Source organism: Cheilinus undulatus, linkage group 4 (genome assembly GCF_018320785.1).
Source record: "Cheilinus undulatus linkage group 4, ASM1832078v1, whole genome shotgun sequence".
Lineage (NCBI taxonomy): Eukaryota > Metazoa > Chordata > Actinopteri > Labriformes > Labridae > Cheilinus > Cheilinus undulatus.
In genome coordinates, this window is record NC_054868.1 from 19,600,100 (window position 1) to 19,613,767 (window position 13,668).

At 39.4% G+C, this 13,668-nt stretch overlaps 1 long non-coding RNA gene across 1 annotated transcript; it reads left to right on the top strand.

The window, feature by feature from the left end:
• Positions 1-10,393: 10,393 nt before the first annotated feature.
• On the top strand, positions 10,394-12,532 carry LOC121509111. The gene is made up of 3 exons (XR_005991847.1): positions 10,394-10,538; positions 11,795-11,985; positions 12,253-12,532. It is a non-coding gene; the product is annotated as an uncharacterized LOC121509111 (long non-coding RNA).
• Positions 12,533-13,668: the final 1,136 nt, after the last annotated feature.

Sequence of the window (13,668 nt, forward strand, 5' to 3'; positions counted from 1 at the left end):
CCAGGTATCTTCTCAGCTGACCCCTCCAATGACACTTGCAGGTCTTATGTCTAGTCCAACCCACCAGGTCCTGGGCACCCAGTATGCAGTGAGCTGCAGGTCCAGGAAGGTGCGCCAAGTGCCTGTAGAAGCAGAACTGCTGCTCCCATATCCAGCAGCAGCAGATCCTTCCTATCCCCATTCTCCTGATGTGCCAGATCCAACTCATCAAACTATCTAGACCATTGTTCCTTGATATCTGACTCCTCTGTTGGGATCATGCTATCAGGTTCCTTTAATGCAGAGAGGATCTAAGGCTCTTTAGGACCTGTCATCTAGGTGGGCATTATTGTCCCCAGGTGGCCCTCGACTGCCCGAAGCAGGCCATGAACCCAGCAGCCTTATTCCTCAGTCTCCTAAGCACCTAACCTCCTAACCACTTTTTACCATTTTTCACCCATTTAAGCTATCTTTTGCCTTTAAACACCATTTTTTTCCTATTTTTTTGCCCATTTTTGCTACTTGTTTTTGTCACCCATTACCCATTTTTGCTACTTTTCATCCAAATAAGCTACCTCTTGCCATTAAAGACCACTTGTGTCCTTTTTTCCAACTTTTTTGCCTCTTCTTCTTGCCACTTTTTGCCCATTTTAGCCCTTTCTCACAATTTATTTTGCCACATTTTGCCCATTTAAGCTTCTTTTTGCCACAAAATACCACTTGGTACCTATTTTTTGCCCATTTTTGCCAACCTTGACTTCTTTTTGCCCATTTTAGTCACTTTTCACTCTTTTTCCCCCATGTTTTGCCACTTTTTAACCATTTTTTGCCACCTGTAACTCCATTTTTGTCACTTCTCACCCATTTTTTTAACTTTCTGACCATTTTTCCCCATTTTCATCCCTTTTTGCTGCATTTTGACCATTTTTGCCACCTGTAACTCTTTTGTTTTTGCCACTTTTCACTAAGTAGATTGTGGCTCTTGCAAAAATATTTTTCAACAATTTGGCTCTTTGGCTGAGCAGGGTTGTGTAACACTGCTTTAGAGCTTAGATGCAGCATTTTCAGTCAAATACGTTAAATAGCTGCATTTCAGTGAGCATTGTGTTGTTCAAGAGCTGGCCATCGTTTCTATTTTAAAATTTCTTCTTCTTTTTTTGGTAATCCAGCAGGTATTTCTGTTTGGTGCAGCGGTTTCTTCTTAAACACTTCCCCAAATGATGATGAACTGCTCTGATGGGTCTGTGGTGTGCTTGGAAGCGAGGCTGGTGCACTTGGGCCCTGCTCCAGAGCAGAAGCATTCTGGGCATGGTGTGGCTTAGCCTTACTGGTGAGGGAAAAGTAAATCAACACGGCTTGGTTTGGATTGACACAACCAAAAGTCATAGTACAATACAATACAATACAATACAAGAACTTTATTTATTAGTAAGACCATAAATATATTACAATATAATAATATATATAATAATACTATAAATATACTTTAAATAGTAAGACTCAAGAGTGCCCCTGTTATTGGTAAGAAAGCACCCAGAGATCTCTGGTGTTTTTTGTGGGCTCCAAAGCAAACCAAACCAAAATTCAAACATGTTGCTTTAGGTATTAGGGAAAACGTCCTCCTATAATTGGAGATCTTGCTTTTCTGAATGCATATTTTAAAATGAATTTCAGTCTAATGATAAAATGAATAACCTTTGTTTTGCAAACTAACAGCCTTACTGCAGCAAACAACGATTTTCACTCGTGAATTTAAGCTTTCATGTCAACCAGTAGCTTAGCAACTTTGTGGTTTAAATGAATGAAACGTCATGTTTCAGTTAGGGTAAGTGTTAACACATTTATGTCATACCAAAACTGCTCTAAATAACTGAATCCAAACATTTAAACCGGGTAAATTCTGCATTAAAAAGTGTCTTATTCACATTCTTGATCTTTAATGGCAACACCTCAGCAGCTGACCCAACCGAGGGCCACGCCGTATCACTTTCCACCACGCGTGTATCATCTTTGTCACATGCCCAGACTGTTGCTTGCTCATTACATGCTCTGTCATGCACTATATTTTTCTCTCCATTCCCATCACTCAGCCAGTTTTCTCCGCTGATCCCAGGCCAGACAGATACCAACGAGTCTTGGCTCAAACGAGTTGAAAGAGGAGATGAATACTGTGGGTAAAGTGAGTATATCTGTGTATGCAGCACCCAAGTGATATTTCACATGTGGTATAGTGGAACCCAAAGTCTCTGCTGCTTCACGGCTCGTCTAAGAGAACAATTCTGAGGAATTTTGAGACTACTTTTTAAACAGAAAATATAGAAAAACACTGAAGTATTTCTACACCGAACAAAGCCATAAATCAAACATGCACTCATTTATGTAAGGGGTTAGAGCAGGGGTCATCAAGTACATTCACTAAAGGGCCAAATTTAGTAACGGCAGAAAGTCTGGGGCCGGACTTTTAAATAAACAAAAATTAGATCAACATTTTGGTTTCAATAACATACTACTGTGCCGCAGGAAACGAGAAGACAGGCCTGCCCACAGAAATGGCATGGGTCCTCCCCAGTTTTGATTTAGCACCAGTATTCACTCATTTTTGACACTTTTAACCCCTTTTTGATACTTTTTGCCTCGTTAACCAATTTTTGACATTCTTTAACGCCATTTGTACCACTTTCCCTGCGTGTTTTATCCCCTTTGAGTCACTCTTTTATCGAAATTTGCCACTTTTCTTAATTTTTGCCACTTTTCACATGGCATCCAAGACATGCCAATGCCTCCTTCTCGCTCTCCGCCGTTGACTCGTTCATGCTCTCCAGAGGTACCCAGCCTTCTTGCGGTTACACAGACTGCAGGTAAAGTCATCAACTATGGTCATGCAAGTCAGGCAAAGGACGAAACTACAAGAAAGACTTTCAAAAGATAGCAGCTCTCCAGTGAAAGGACAGTTAAAATGTACCAATCTTCATCGCCATCGTCATCGGTACCCAAGGCAGTGAAACCTGAAAGGCGGCAGCTTTGTTTGGAACCCACTGAACCAAGCAAGCATGGAGATCAGGACTACCGCAGGACAAGTAGCAAACATTGCAAGAGCAGTCGGTCTCCTGGGAGAGAATTTCAGCCGTCATCCAAGCCTCGCACTCTGGACCGAGACTACAGACAGGAAGCACAGAAGTTACCAACCCCCACCATGATAAGCGATTTCTCAGCTGTGCCGCCAAAGGTGTATCCCCATACCTGCTCACTGTGTCAAATGCAGTGTGATGAGGAAAAGGTGAGTGCTAACATGCCTTTGCACCATGCTCTGACAGGAATACCTACACATGTTGAGGTTAAGCCAATAGTCCCTCCTCACCAGGCAGGGGTCAAGGTTTGCTTCTAGCTCATGGTTTCCATTTTTGGTTGTTACCATCAAAATTTAGTCAGTAAAGTGTCCTGTTAACTTGTAATAACAACTCAGCATTTTAAAAGTGTGTCCAGTTTACATTAAACACACCAGTTCAGATATAGTACTCAAATTTATGATGCATCAGTGGCCACCACCATGACTGGAAGCAGTAGCCAGTAATAAAAGGTTTTCAATTACAGCATTTCTAATGCTAAGGTCAGACTACACATTTTAAGTATGGTTATAGCCCCATCGGACAGTCTTAGGGGTTCAGGACCCACCGGCCCTGAAATTTAGATGATTTTAAGACATGTAGTGCCTCATAGTGATCAACAGTCAAATTCACAAGCACAAGTATGGACGGATGAGACAAAGAAAAAGTTTGTTGAGCTCTGGGGACAAAATCCCTGTTTTTATAATATGTCATAGTGGGACTAAACCTGGCACGCTCTGCTAAATCTTGCATAGACAGCATTTGGTGAAGGGCAGAGCCTTTGAAAAAGAACTCAGAGGGTAATTGGATGCACGTTCTGTCTGTCACATCTTTACAGGCCAATCAGAGCAATAAAACACGTGGCGTGGCTGCTACCAAGCTGCACCCCTACCGAAGGAGTAAACTCCATAGAGAACTTCATAACATCAACCATGGCGACTATAGACATGTCAGTACACGACTTTGTCGTTTTTGAAAAAAAGAACCCTCAATTCTGTTTTTAACGAAGAAATGTTGTCAAGTTCTGATAAAACTGGTGCTTTAGCAGCTTCCACGCTAATGTCTTCTGCCATAATTGCATCGGCCTCTTGTTGCTGATTGCTTACATCATGACTCTGCCGTGCCCAAAAGTACTCCCCCTTGACGCTGATTGGTCCTGTCACTTTCTAACCAGGCCCAAATGGTTCAGACAGATGGGAGCTTTGCAAGATGGATTTGCAGGTGAGAAACACGGAAACGGGCAAATCCATCTGCTTTGCAAGGTTAAATGGGACTATCATGACTGCCTGAAAATAGAAATGTTGGTGAGAAATGGCAGACCCTCTTCAGCAACCTACAGTAACAGCCATTAGCATTTTCGTCAATCAAGGTTAAAATTTATTGTAAAATTTGGATGGACATAGTATAGTGCAGTAACAAGATGGGCTGTAACAGTATTTGTCCCGAACTGTGCCAGCTTTGGGGGTCACAGTTTAGCACATGTAGTCCCACAACATTTGAACAGGCACAACAATACACTCGAAGAAGAAAAGTTAGATTCTGCATTAGCACCAGTGGAATGAGACCGATCGGCAGCAGTATGTATTTAAGTGATCTGCTTTGACTCTAACGCCTCATCCTGTGCTTGCATGATGCCAAAACCAAGGTATGAGCTGAACTGTGATCTCTGTGAACTGTTACACCCCTAGGCTTGCAGTATTAAGTTCATTTAAAGTCTTCTTCCCGGGCCCTACCCCACTTCTTTCCACCGTCATCCCACCAGTTGTAATAATTGGTTGGATACCACTGTGTGGTCTGCCGCGTCTTTTGGTCAAATTAATGGCTCTGTGATCATCCACTCCAACACAGTGGCCACTGCAGTAGACAGATGGTGTAGTCTGATCTTAGCTAAAGAATGCAATTCAAATGAAAGTCTTCAGTCTTGAGTAACTGCCAGAAATGGAAGCAATACTAGAGCTTTGAAAATTTTACATTCAAGACACTGTCTGGTGAAGCAAAGTAAGACTTGAAACTATTAAGGTGTAACTAAAAGGCCATCGGAGCCTTTTATTGAGTGCTTCAACATTTTAAAGTTGACGCCGGGCTCAAAACTGAGCATTAACTTTTGGTTGCCAAACTAAAAATGCTGCTTGCATATTTTCCTTACCTCACTTTGAGTCATTAAAGTAGACAAATACCAACTTTACAATCACATATTTGCTGGCATAATGTAAAAAAGGTACCTTTACAGTAACCAAACCGATCTCTTTGTTGATTGTTTTTATCCGATGATCTGACCTAAAAGCAAATAGTGTATTTCAGTACAGTATTAGTCAATGCAAACACAAGAAACACGACACACATTAAAAGTATAAACCTGATTTCTGACCCATTCTGACAAATCAAGTGGTTCTTCTATTCCTTCCTCAGACTTTAAGGGTTTTTCACTTGGTTTGAACTAGGGATGATCTTAAACAACTTTTTTCTCAGGTGATAAGATGCAAAATTCAGTCAGACTATCATCTGACCAAATGTAAAAAAAAAACAACATTTAGAAAAGCATGAGCACTATAACACTGCTATGATTACTTTGTTTGCTGGTGAAAAGCAGTGTGTTTACATGTCTTCATAAAAAGTCAAATTAAGGCATCAGTCTCCCTAAAATTTGATTTTCAAACATGTCAGTTTGACTCAAACCATACCAAACCAAATTTCTCTAAGTCAGCTAAACACTCTTGTATGTTGCCGTTTACTCTGGTATGTTTACACCTCAATCGGACCCAAACTTGACGTGGCCTTCTGAGCATATGCCGGATCCTGGACTTTTGCCCCTAAATCGATGAGATGGATATAAATGCTAAGAATAGCAGAAGTTGCATCGTTGTCTTTTTTCAGATATGTGCCTATTGTAAAGCATAGGATACGTAGGAAATGCACGTCACTATAAAGTTTGCCCATGTTATAGTTCTCCTACAGAGAGAAGGTCCACAGTAACCAATGGTGAGGCAAACCAGCACCACCTACCGTAGCTGAGGCAGACATGTTCCTGTCATTAAAATATTTAACCCCATGTACATGTGTACGTGGACAAGAACTTTAAACATACTGAATGCCAAATTAGTTTGAGTGTAGCTTAAGCTAGCAGTGCTACCACCACCAGCCTTCGCTCCTCTTTGCAGGTTAATGCTCTGACACCTGTGCTGGTACAGTCAAGTGGTTCAGACACAGCCATTATACAAAGTGAAAATACTGATCAAAACACGCAACCTTACCAGATGCCACCCATTTTCAATTCTGGTGTATATGCTGGTAGTAGAGGGTTATGGTAATGTGGCTGACCACTGCGTAACATATTATGCCCAACATTTGGCCAACATTGCAGCCTGAATTCTTAAAATGTCAGTAATTGTTTAACTAATTAGAAATGCTGCTGTTGACTAGCAAAAATGATGAGTTAGTTGCTTACGCACATCCCTAGTTTGAACCACTTTGGCACAAAGTAAAATTATTAATATAACAAACTGGCAATGATATTATATTTAATAACTGCCTGTCTATATAATTTAAGTGGTTTACCTTTTCTTCTTCAAAACTGAAGGATGATAGGAAATATTTGAATGTTTTTCTGAGTTCATCAGTAATAGTTGTTAGAAATCTCATTGACTTTGTCAGAAAACCCAACACTCCGGTCTGTGGCTTTGGACTGCAGCTTCTCTTGTTCTCATATGGTGTTATGATTGAGCCTATGTATGAATATTGTCTTTTGAAATGGTTTTAACTCTGTTGCAACCATAACAAGTTCAATTTGAATTGATTATCCTAAGTGTCCTTCTCTGGTAAGTACACCCAAGGTGGAATTTTGAAGATTTGGTAGGCTTGGACAAAAGCATAATAAAATGGTAATTTCTTTAAACCATAATTACTTTTAAAAAGTCGTATTTTTTAATCAAAAATATTTCTTTAAAATGACACACTTCATTTAAAGAAGGGGGGGGATTTATAATCCTCTTCATTCCCAACAATTGACTGTTCAGAATCTACAATCGTGTGGTTTTCTTACTATATTACCTTAAAGATACTAAACCTCATGGTTTATTTGGGCTGTTGTAAAGTTTGCAAGCATAGGTTGTTTTCACATTTATTCTGAAATCTACGTTTCACTGGGAATTGGTTGGTAAACCAGATATTTGTGTATTGAATGGTTTATCCATAATAATGCTTGGAACACTTTAATATTTACAACTGTAAGACTAAAAAGAACTTGTGTATTTTTTTTTTTTTATTTGTGCCTTTCTTTTGTACCAGTGATTTAAAGTGTGTTAATTTTGAAGTCACTCTTAAGTTAATGGAGTCTAAACATGGGAAGCAGATAATTTAAAATTCAAGAACAAGACTCAGCTTTGTATTCTATGTGTGCTTGAGGCTGTACGATAATTTGATCATAATTCCAGAATCAAAAATTGGTTGTTAACACCTTGATAAAAGCAGAAAAACATTACCTTAAGCCTTTATCTCAGGGCTAATCACCTTGTTTAAAAAAATGTGTATCATTTGCTCTACATTCATTTGAAAGTAAGTAAGCTCTATTAAGGATTCTGCCAGTTTGTGACTAAATGTGCTGGGTCTCTCTCCACCTTTTGTTGTTTTTCTTCAGGACTGGGTTGACCACATTAACACCGTCAACCACACCGCTGCTTGCAGAGATCTGTGCAACAAGAGAGGGAATTATAATGCATTGCACACACTCATTGATATGGTGGCTGGGAGGTCTCACATGAATGCATGTCTGAAAGACTTTGCATTAACAGTAAACACAAATGCAGACAACTTTGACCAAATATCTAAGTAGCTGCAACACCAGTGCAAACAAGTGAAAGAAAACGGCAACAAAACCACAAAGTTACTGAAGACAAAATTGCAAGTCACTGACCAAGCAAGCAAAATGCTTGAAACGAAAATAAACTTGCAATGGAAGTTGGACAGACACTTGGTAAATAGATAAGTAATAACCAACTTAAACCAATAAATGTTATAATCACGATTCTTAGAAAATATTTGCACATTTAATTTTGATGATGTCAGAGCAGACAGCCCCGTAGTTGTGCTCTTCTCTCTCCTCTCTCTCTCAAATGAAAGTCGATAAGAGAGAAGAGGATCAGCCTACACTAAACACTGTCATGAATATATCAACTGCCGGTTAACACCAATATCTAATTGGCCAATCACGTGGTAGCAACCATTGCAGGTAGGCATTGTCAAGATAATGCACTGAAGTTTAAGCTGAACAGCAAAATTTGGGGGGGGGTTATTGGAAAAACTTGGACTGCTAAAAGTTGGACTAGGATGATAGTTTATTAGCTTGATGCTAATACATAATGGAAATGGCTTTTAACAGGCTAACAGATTTAGCATTTTTTACATTTTTTTCACATTTTTTAAATTGGTGATTGTTCAAATATACAAAAGGCACTGTCCTCTCTGTTCAATATACTCAAGATTATTGCAGGTTAAAGTTTCTAACAGATTGTTTTTTGTTTCTCTGAAGGTACCCTGACTGGAAGCCAAACCTACCAAGGTCAGTAGGACTCTTTGAGTCAGTCCTAACACAGATATCCTTTAACTTAACTATAAAAATGCCCACACGTGTGCTCTTTTTTGTTCAGAAAGGCTCATATAGGGTATTAGTGATATTGTAATTTGCAGCAGATATGTGATTTCATTACTGGCCCAAGTACAAGATGTTGTTTTACTGCTTTTAGGAACAGGATTGTTAAATATGTTTTAGAATGGTATCCAGCTGGGATGCGTTGGTACCACTCCTTTTCTGACAGAACACATGTAGATACTTAAATTTGGGTACCCACGATACCGCAACAAATATGAATATTCAGTAAAACCTTCTTAAAACTTTCTTCAATGTTTATATTTTTTTGTCAGATGTTCCTCACCTATCCTGACAGTTAAGCAATGCATAATTTCAAGTCTGTATAGGTACCAGTGCATCCTTTTTAGTGCTACACAGTTAATCTAATTGCATTATCAGGCTGTGCAATTGCGTTGAAGAGGCCTCTGCACACCTGAATATGTGCATCAGAGAAGGACAGGCTCATAAAAGTTCAAAGAAGCTCCTGCACACTGTCTCACTTTCTGCTGATATTTATTGAAACACACAATGTGTTTGTCTAGCTGATAGGGGTCAGTCAGACCAGAGCTATGTGCATCAGCTTCTTTGGACTTCAGTAAGGCTATGCAAGAATAAAATTACTTAAAAAGGTGCAAGTACTTTTGTATTCAGTTGTGCTTGAAAGGTTAGGAAAAATACCTACAGAAAGGCCTTTGAGTTTAGAACAGTGCCACTTTGTAGAAGTACCTTTATTTCCAGGAAAACTTTTTTTTTTAAATAAGTTATTTTTCTGATTTTGTATTCTTTATGCTACTTAATTTTTGTAAGTTTTGAGTTGGGAAATGCACACTTCAAACCTGTCATTATTCTCTCCTTTTTCATCAATAACCAAGCAAGTAGACTCATGGTACTATTTATGTAGTACATTGTTATCACAATTGTAATGTGCAGTATTATTCAGTATAATCAAAGTCACACATCATTACCAAATAATGCAGCATGAGTCACCAGTATCCAGCCTTGTGGCCCTCCTTTATGTCAGCACTTGTCTCACCAGTCCCTCTTTGTCAGCTCGTGTCAGTGTTGCTCTGCTCATTCCCTGGTTTGGTTTGTTAATGACCGCTGTCTTTGATGCAGTCGCAGTGGACGACATGATAGCCGGGCCTCACATTCTCCATCCCACTCTGCGTCTCGATCCGTGTCCTGTTCTCTCTCCCCGAGTCCAACTCATGGGAAACACAGGCCGCAGGGGAGGCCGTACCCCCCTCACCATCACCCTCGCCACCATCACTACACAGGTAAACAGATGCCCTTTAGAAAAACAGACAACTTTTACACAGTAGAAAATGCCAGAAATCCTTTGGACATTTCATTGAGTGCGTTTACATGAATTTGAGTATCCCGTTTTCTGTCGGGTTTTTTGAGTATCCCGTTTTCTCTTTGTACATGTATACTCCTTCAGATACCGGGATATGACAGTATCCCATTTTTGAGAAACCCGTTTTTGCTACCTGGAGGACTCCAAAGGAAAACGGGATACTGTGCCATGTATACACAGTATCCCGTTTTCTGGCTGCTGTAGACTTACGTGTGCAAGCACAACTTTGAACTTAATTTAACTTCAGATACTGTAAATACCGCGTCTGTCTGGGCGGCAGAGGATCAGCTGATCTCTGCACGGAGAGAGTGACAGTTGAGCGGCTGTGTCTGCAGAGGATCAGTCTGTGACCTGACGGCAGTCAGAACGTTCTGATATTTCGATAAAACGTGATCTGAACAGTTTAAATCTTCAGCCATGAATGAAACGCCACGAGTTAGAGCTCTGTGAACTGAAGATGGAAAGACGGCACTCGGTAAGCGACCTGCACAGCCCTTCAACTCCTTCCAGTCCTGACATTTAGAAACGATGACGTTTCCGGTGTGTTTTTCAAAATAAAAGCGTAGCCATTTTAAGACCCACTTTGAGCTGCTTACGTTTTCACAGACTTTTATTTTGAAGTCGTTTCCGGGAAAGTTATTTAGTGAAGTCAGTCGACTACAAGATGCTTCGCTATTTCTTGGTGTCTCTGCCAAACTTTCGTCGTGTTTTATAATAATAATAATAATAATAATAATAATAATCGCCTAATAAGTGATAAAAATTTTAAATATGAAGTTATAATAAGCTTATTAATTTGAGATCTCCCTTTCACTCCTTATAATCCTCTCAGTCTCTTTTTCTGCAGATGCTTTATAAGCAAGCGTTCTATAAACGAGATTAGTTTTGTTTTCTCCCGTTCTTGGACTAGGTGGGTACCATTTTTGCTGCGTAATGCTGGCATTTAACTCTTTTAAAGCCAAAATAACAGTGATCTAATTTTTCTAAAATTTCTAACTTTCTGGTGTTGTAAAATAACATCAACTATCTGCGCAGCTATGATTCAATGATCAGAAACCAGGATACTACTTTCTCTCATGTATACAGGGATATGAATAACCGGGTTTCTCTGTGAATATGTGAACACAGTATCCCGAATATGATAAAAACCGGGATATGACTCATAACCGGGATACTCAGGTCAATGTAAACGCAGTCATTGTTTACATCACTTAAAACAGCAAGTGGGATTTTTTTTTAAATCCGACACTGTAAAAAAAAAAAAAAAAAAAAAAAAGCTTACATCAAAATCGTTTTTGTTGTTCATCAATGACATGTCCAAGCCTGTAGCCATCAATTTAAAACAACTCATCCAGCATAAAATTTGTGGAAATTAAGCCACTTTTTATGTTTTACACAGCCCAGTAAAGTTGGTTGTATTTGGTATGTAAACTGACTTTTAAAGGGTTAAATAATTTGAAATGATTAAATAGGTGATTTTGATAAACAGGAGTGAAGCTGTTGAAAAGATCTGAGTGTTTTGAAGTGGAAAAAATTTAATTTATATACATTTTATGGCATCTTTTTGTACACATTTTGGCCACTTAACAGTTCATAAGGAAATTACCTGTGTTAATATGAAACATTAATTTTAAGCTCCTCCTTTAATAATTTTTTAATGTTTTTGACCTATTTGAAGTGTTTTTGCATGAACATTTCTCTTCATAACTGTGTCTTACGTTGTACCTTCAGGCGATCCTCCTCGCAGCGGTCTGAAGCGTCCTTATACTGACTCAAAGTTTGACACCGGACATCTGTCTTCCTTTAAGACGAGTCACGGTTCCAAACATGGACCGTCACAGTCCTCAACAAAGACCAACAAGAGCGGGTCGAAGCCTGGAGCCAAGACGACTAAGACAGGGAGTGGCAAGGCCTCTGACGTGGTGGGTGATATTTTAGCTTTGATAACATGGAACAAGATTTTGACCAAATTATTGTTGATTCCAGTGTCGCTCACGTATTCAGGGAGCTGTTTTCCACACATGGAGCTTTAGATTATGTTATTTTAGTGGTTTTCGAGGTAAACATTGTTCCTCACTTTAATTATTTTATTAAGGTGAACTACGCTGCTTTTAAAACTGGAAGTTTGGGTACTTAAGAAAGCAGAGGGTAAACTCAGTAACCTTAAACTTCCTCCTTTTGGCTTCCAGTGTGCCAAAGCTCCACCAGCCAAGAAGAAGAAGAAAGCTGTGACTTCCTCCTCCCAGGACTCTTCCGTGGCCGATCGTCTGGTTTACCTGACAGGAATCCCAAAGGATGCTTCAGAGCAGGAGGTTACCGACCTGGTCGGGTCCTTTGGAAAAATCAACAATGTGATCCTCATGCCCTGCTCCAAAGAAGAGAGTGAGAAGGGCGAGGGGCAGAAGGCGTGTTACATTATTGTTCTGATGTATTTTCAATGCTTATAATATCTAGAACTGTAATGTAAATCTGAAAAGGGCAGGAGAAAATGAATATGACTGCTTAGAGGCAGTGAAAAGACAGAAAACTGCTCAGGATCTAACACAGAAACCTAAACACAGTACATAACCCACAAACAACAGAATTATTTAAAAGGTGTTTCCTTCACTCATTGATTTCTTATATGTACATGTGGTTCTCAACTGGTCTGTCCTCAGGACCCACCAGTTCCTTCTTTCAGTCAGTCGTAATATCCTGATGTCTCCTTTAATAAAATAAGTTTATAAAATGATACTCCCTGTTCTGACTAAAAATGTAATATTGATTGTTTTGTAGTCAATTTACCTATCGTTGTATGTCATTTGAAAAAATATAGACATATCTTAAAATCCTCATAAATTGCCCAGCTCTAGTTGAAACCAGAAGTTTACATACACTTTATAAAAAGGCACATAAACTTTTTTTCTCACCGTCTAACATTAAATCAGATTAAACTTTTCCTGTTTTTGGTCACTTAGGAGTACCAAAATTATTTCTATTTGCTAAACGCCAGAATAATGAGAGAGATCTTTTTTAGACAATTTTTTATTATTTTCTTGAAAGTCAGAAGTTTACATACATTTCATTAGTATTTGGTAGCATTGCCTTTAAACTCTATGACTTGGGTCAAACATTTTGGATATGCTTCCACAAGCTTCTCACAATAGTTTGCAGGAATTTTGGCCCGTTCCTCCTGGCTGAACTGGTGTAACTGAGCCAAGTTTGTAAGCCGCCTTGCTCGCACGTGCCTTTTCAGCTCTGCCCATAAATTTTCAGTGGGATTGAGATCAGGGCTTTGTGATGGCCACTCCAAAACATTGACTTTGTTATCCTTAAGCCACTTTGTAACCAGTTTGGCAGTATGCTTAGGGTCACTGTCCATTTGGAAAACCCATTTGCGCCCAAGCTTTAACTTCCTGGCTGATGTCTTGAGATGTTGCTTCAGTATTTCCACATAATGTTCTTTCCTCATGATGCCATTTTTTTTATGAAGTGCACCAGTCCCTCCTGCAGCAAAAACAACCCCACAACATGATGCTGCCACCCCCATGTTTCACAGTTGGGATGGTGTTCTCAGGCTTGCAAGCTTCCCCCTTTTTTCTCCAAATGTAACGATGGTCATTATG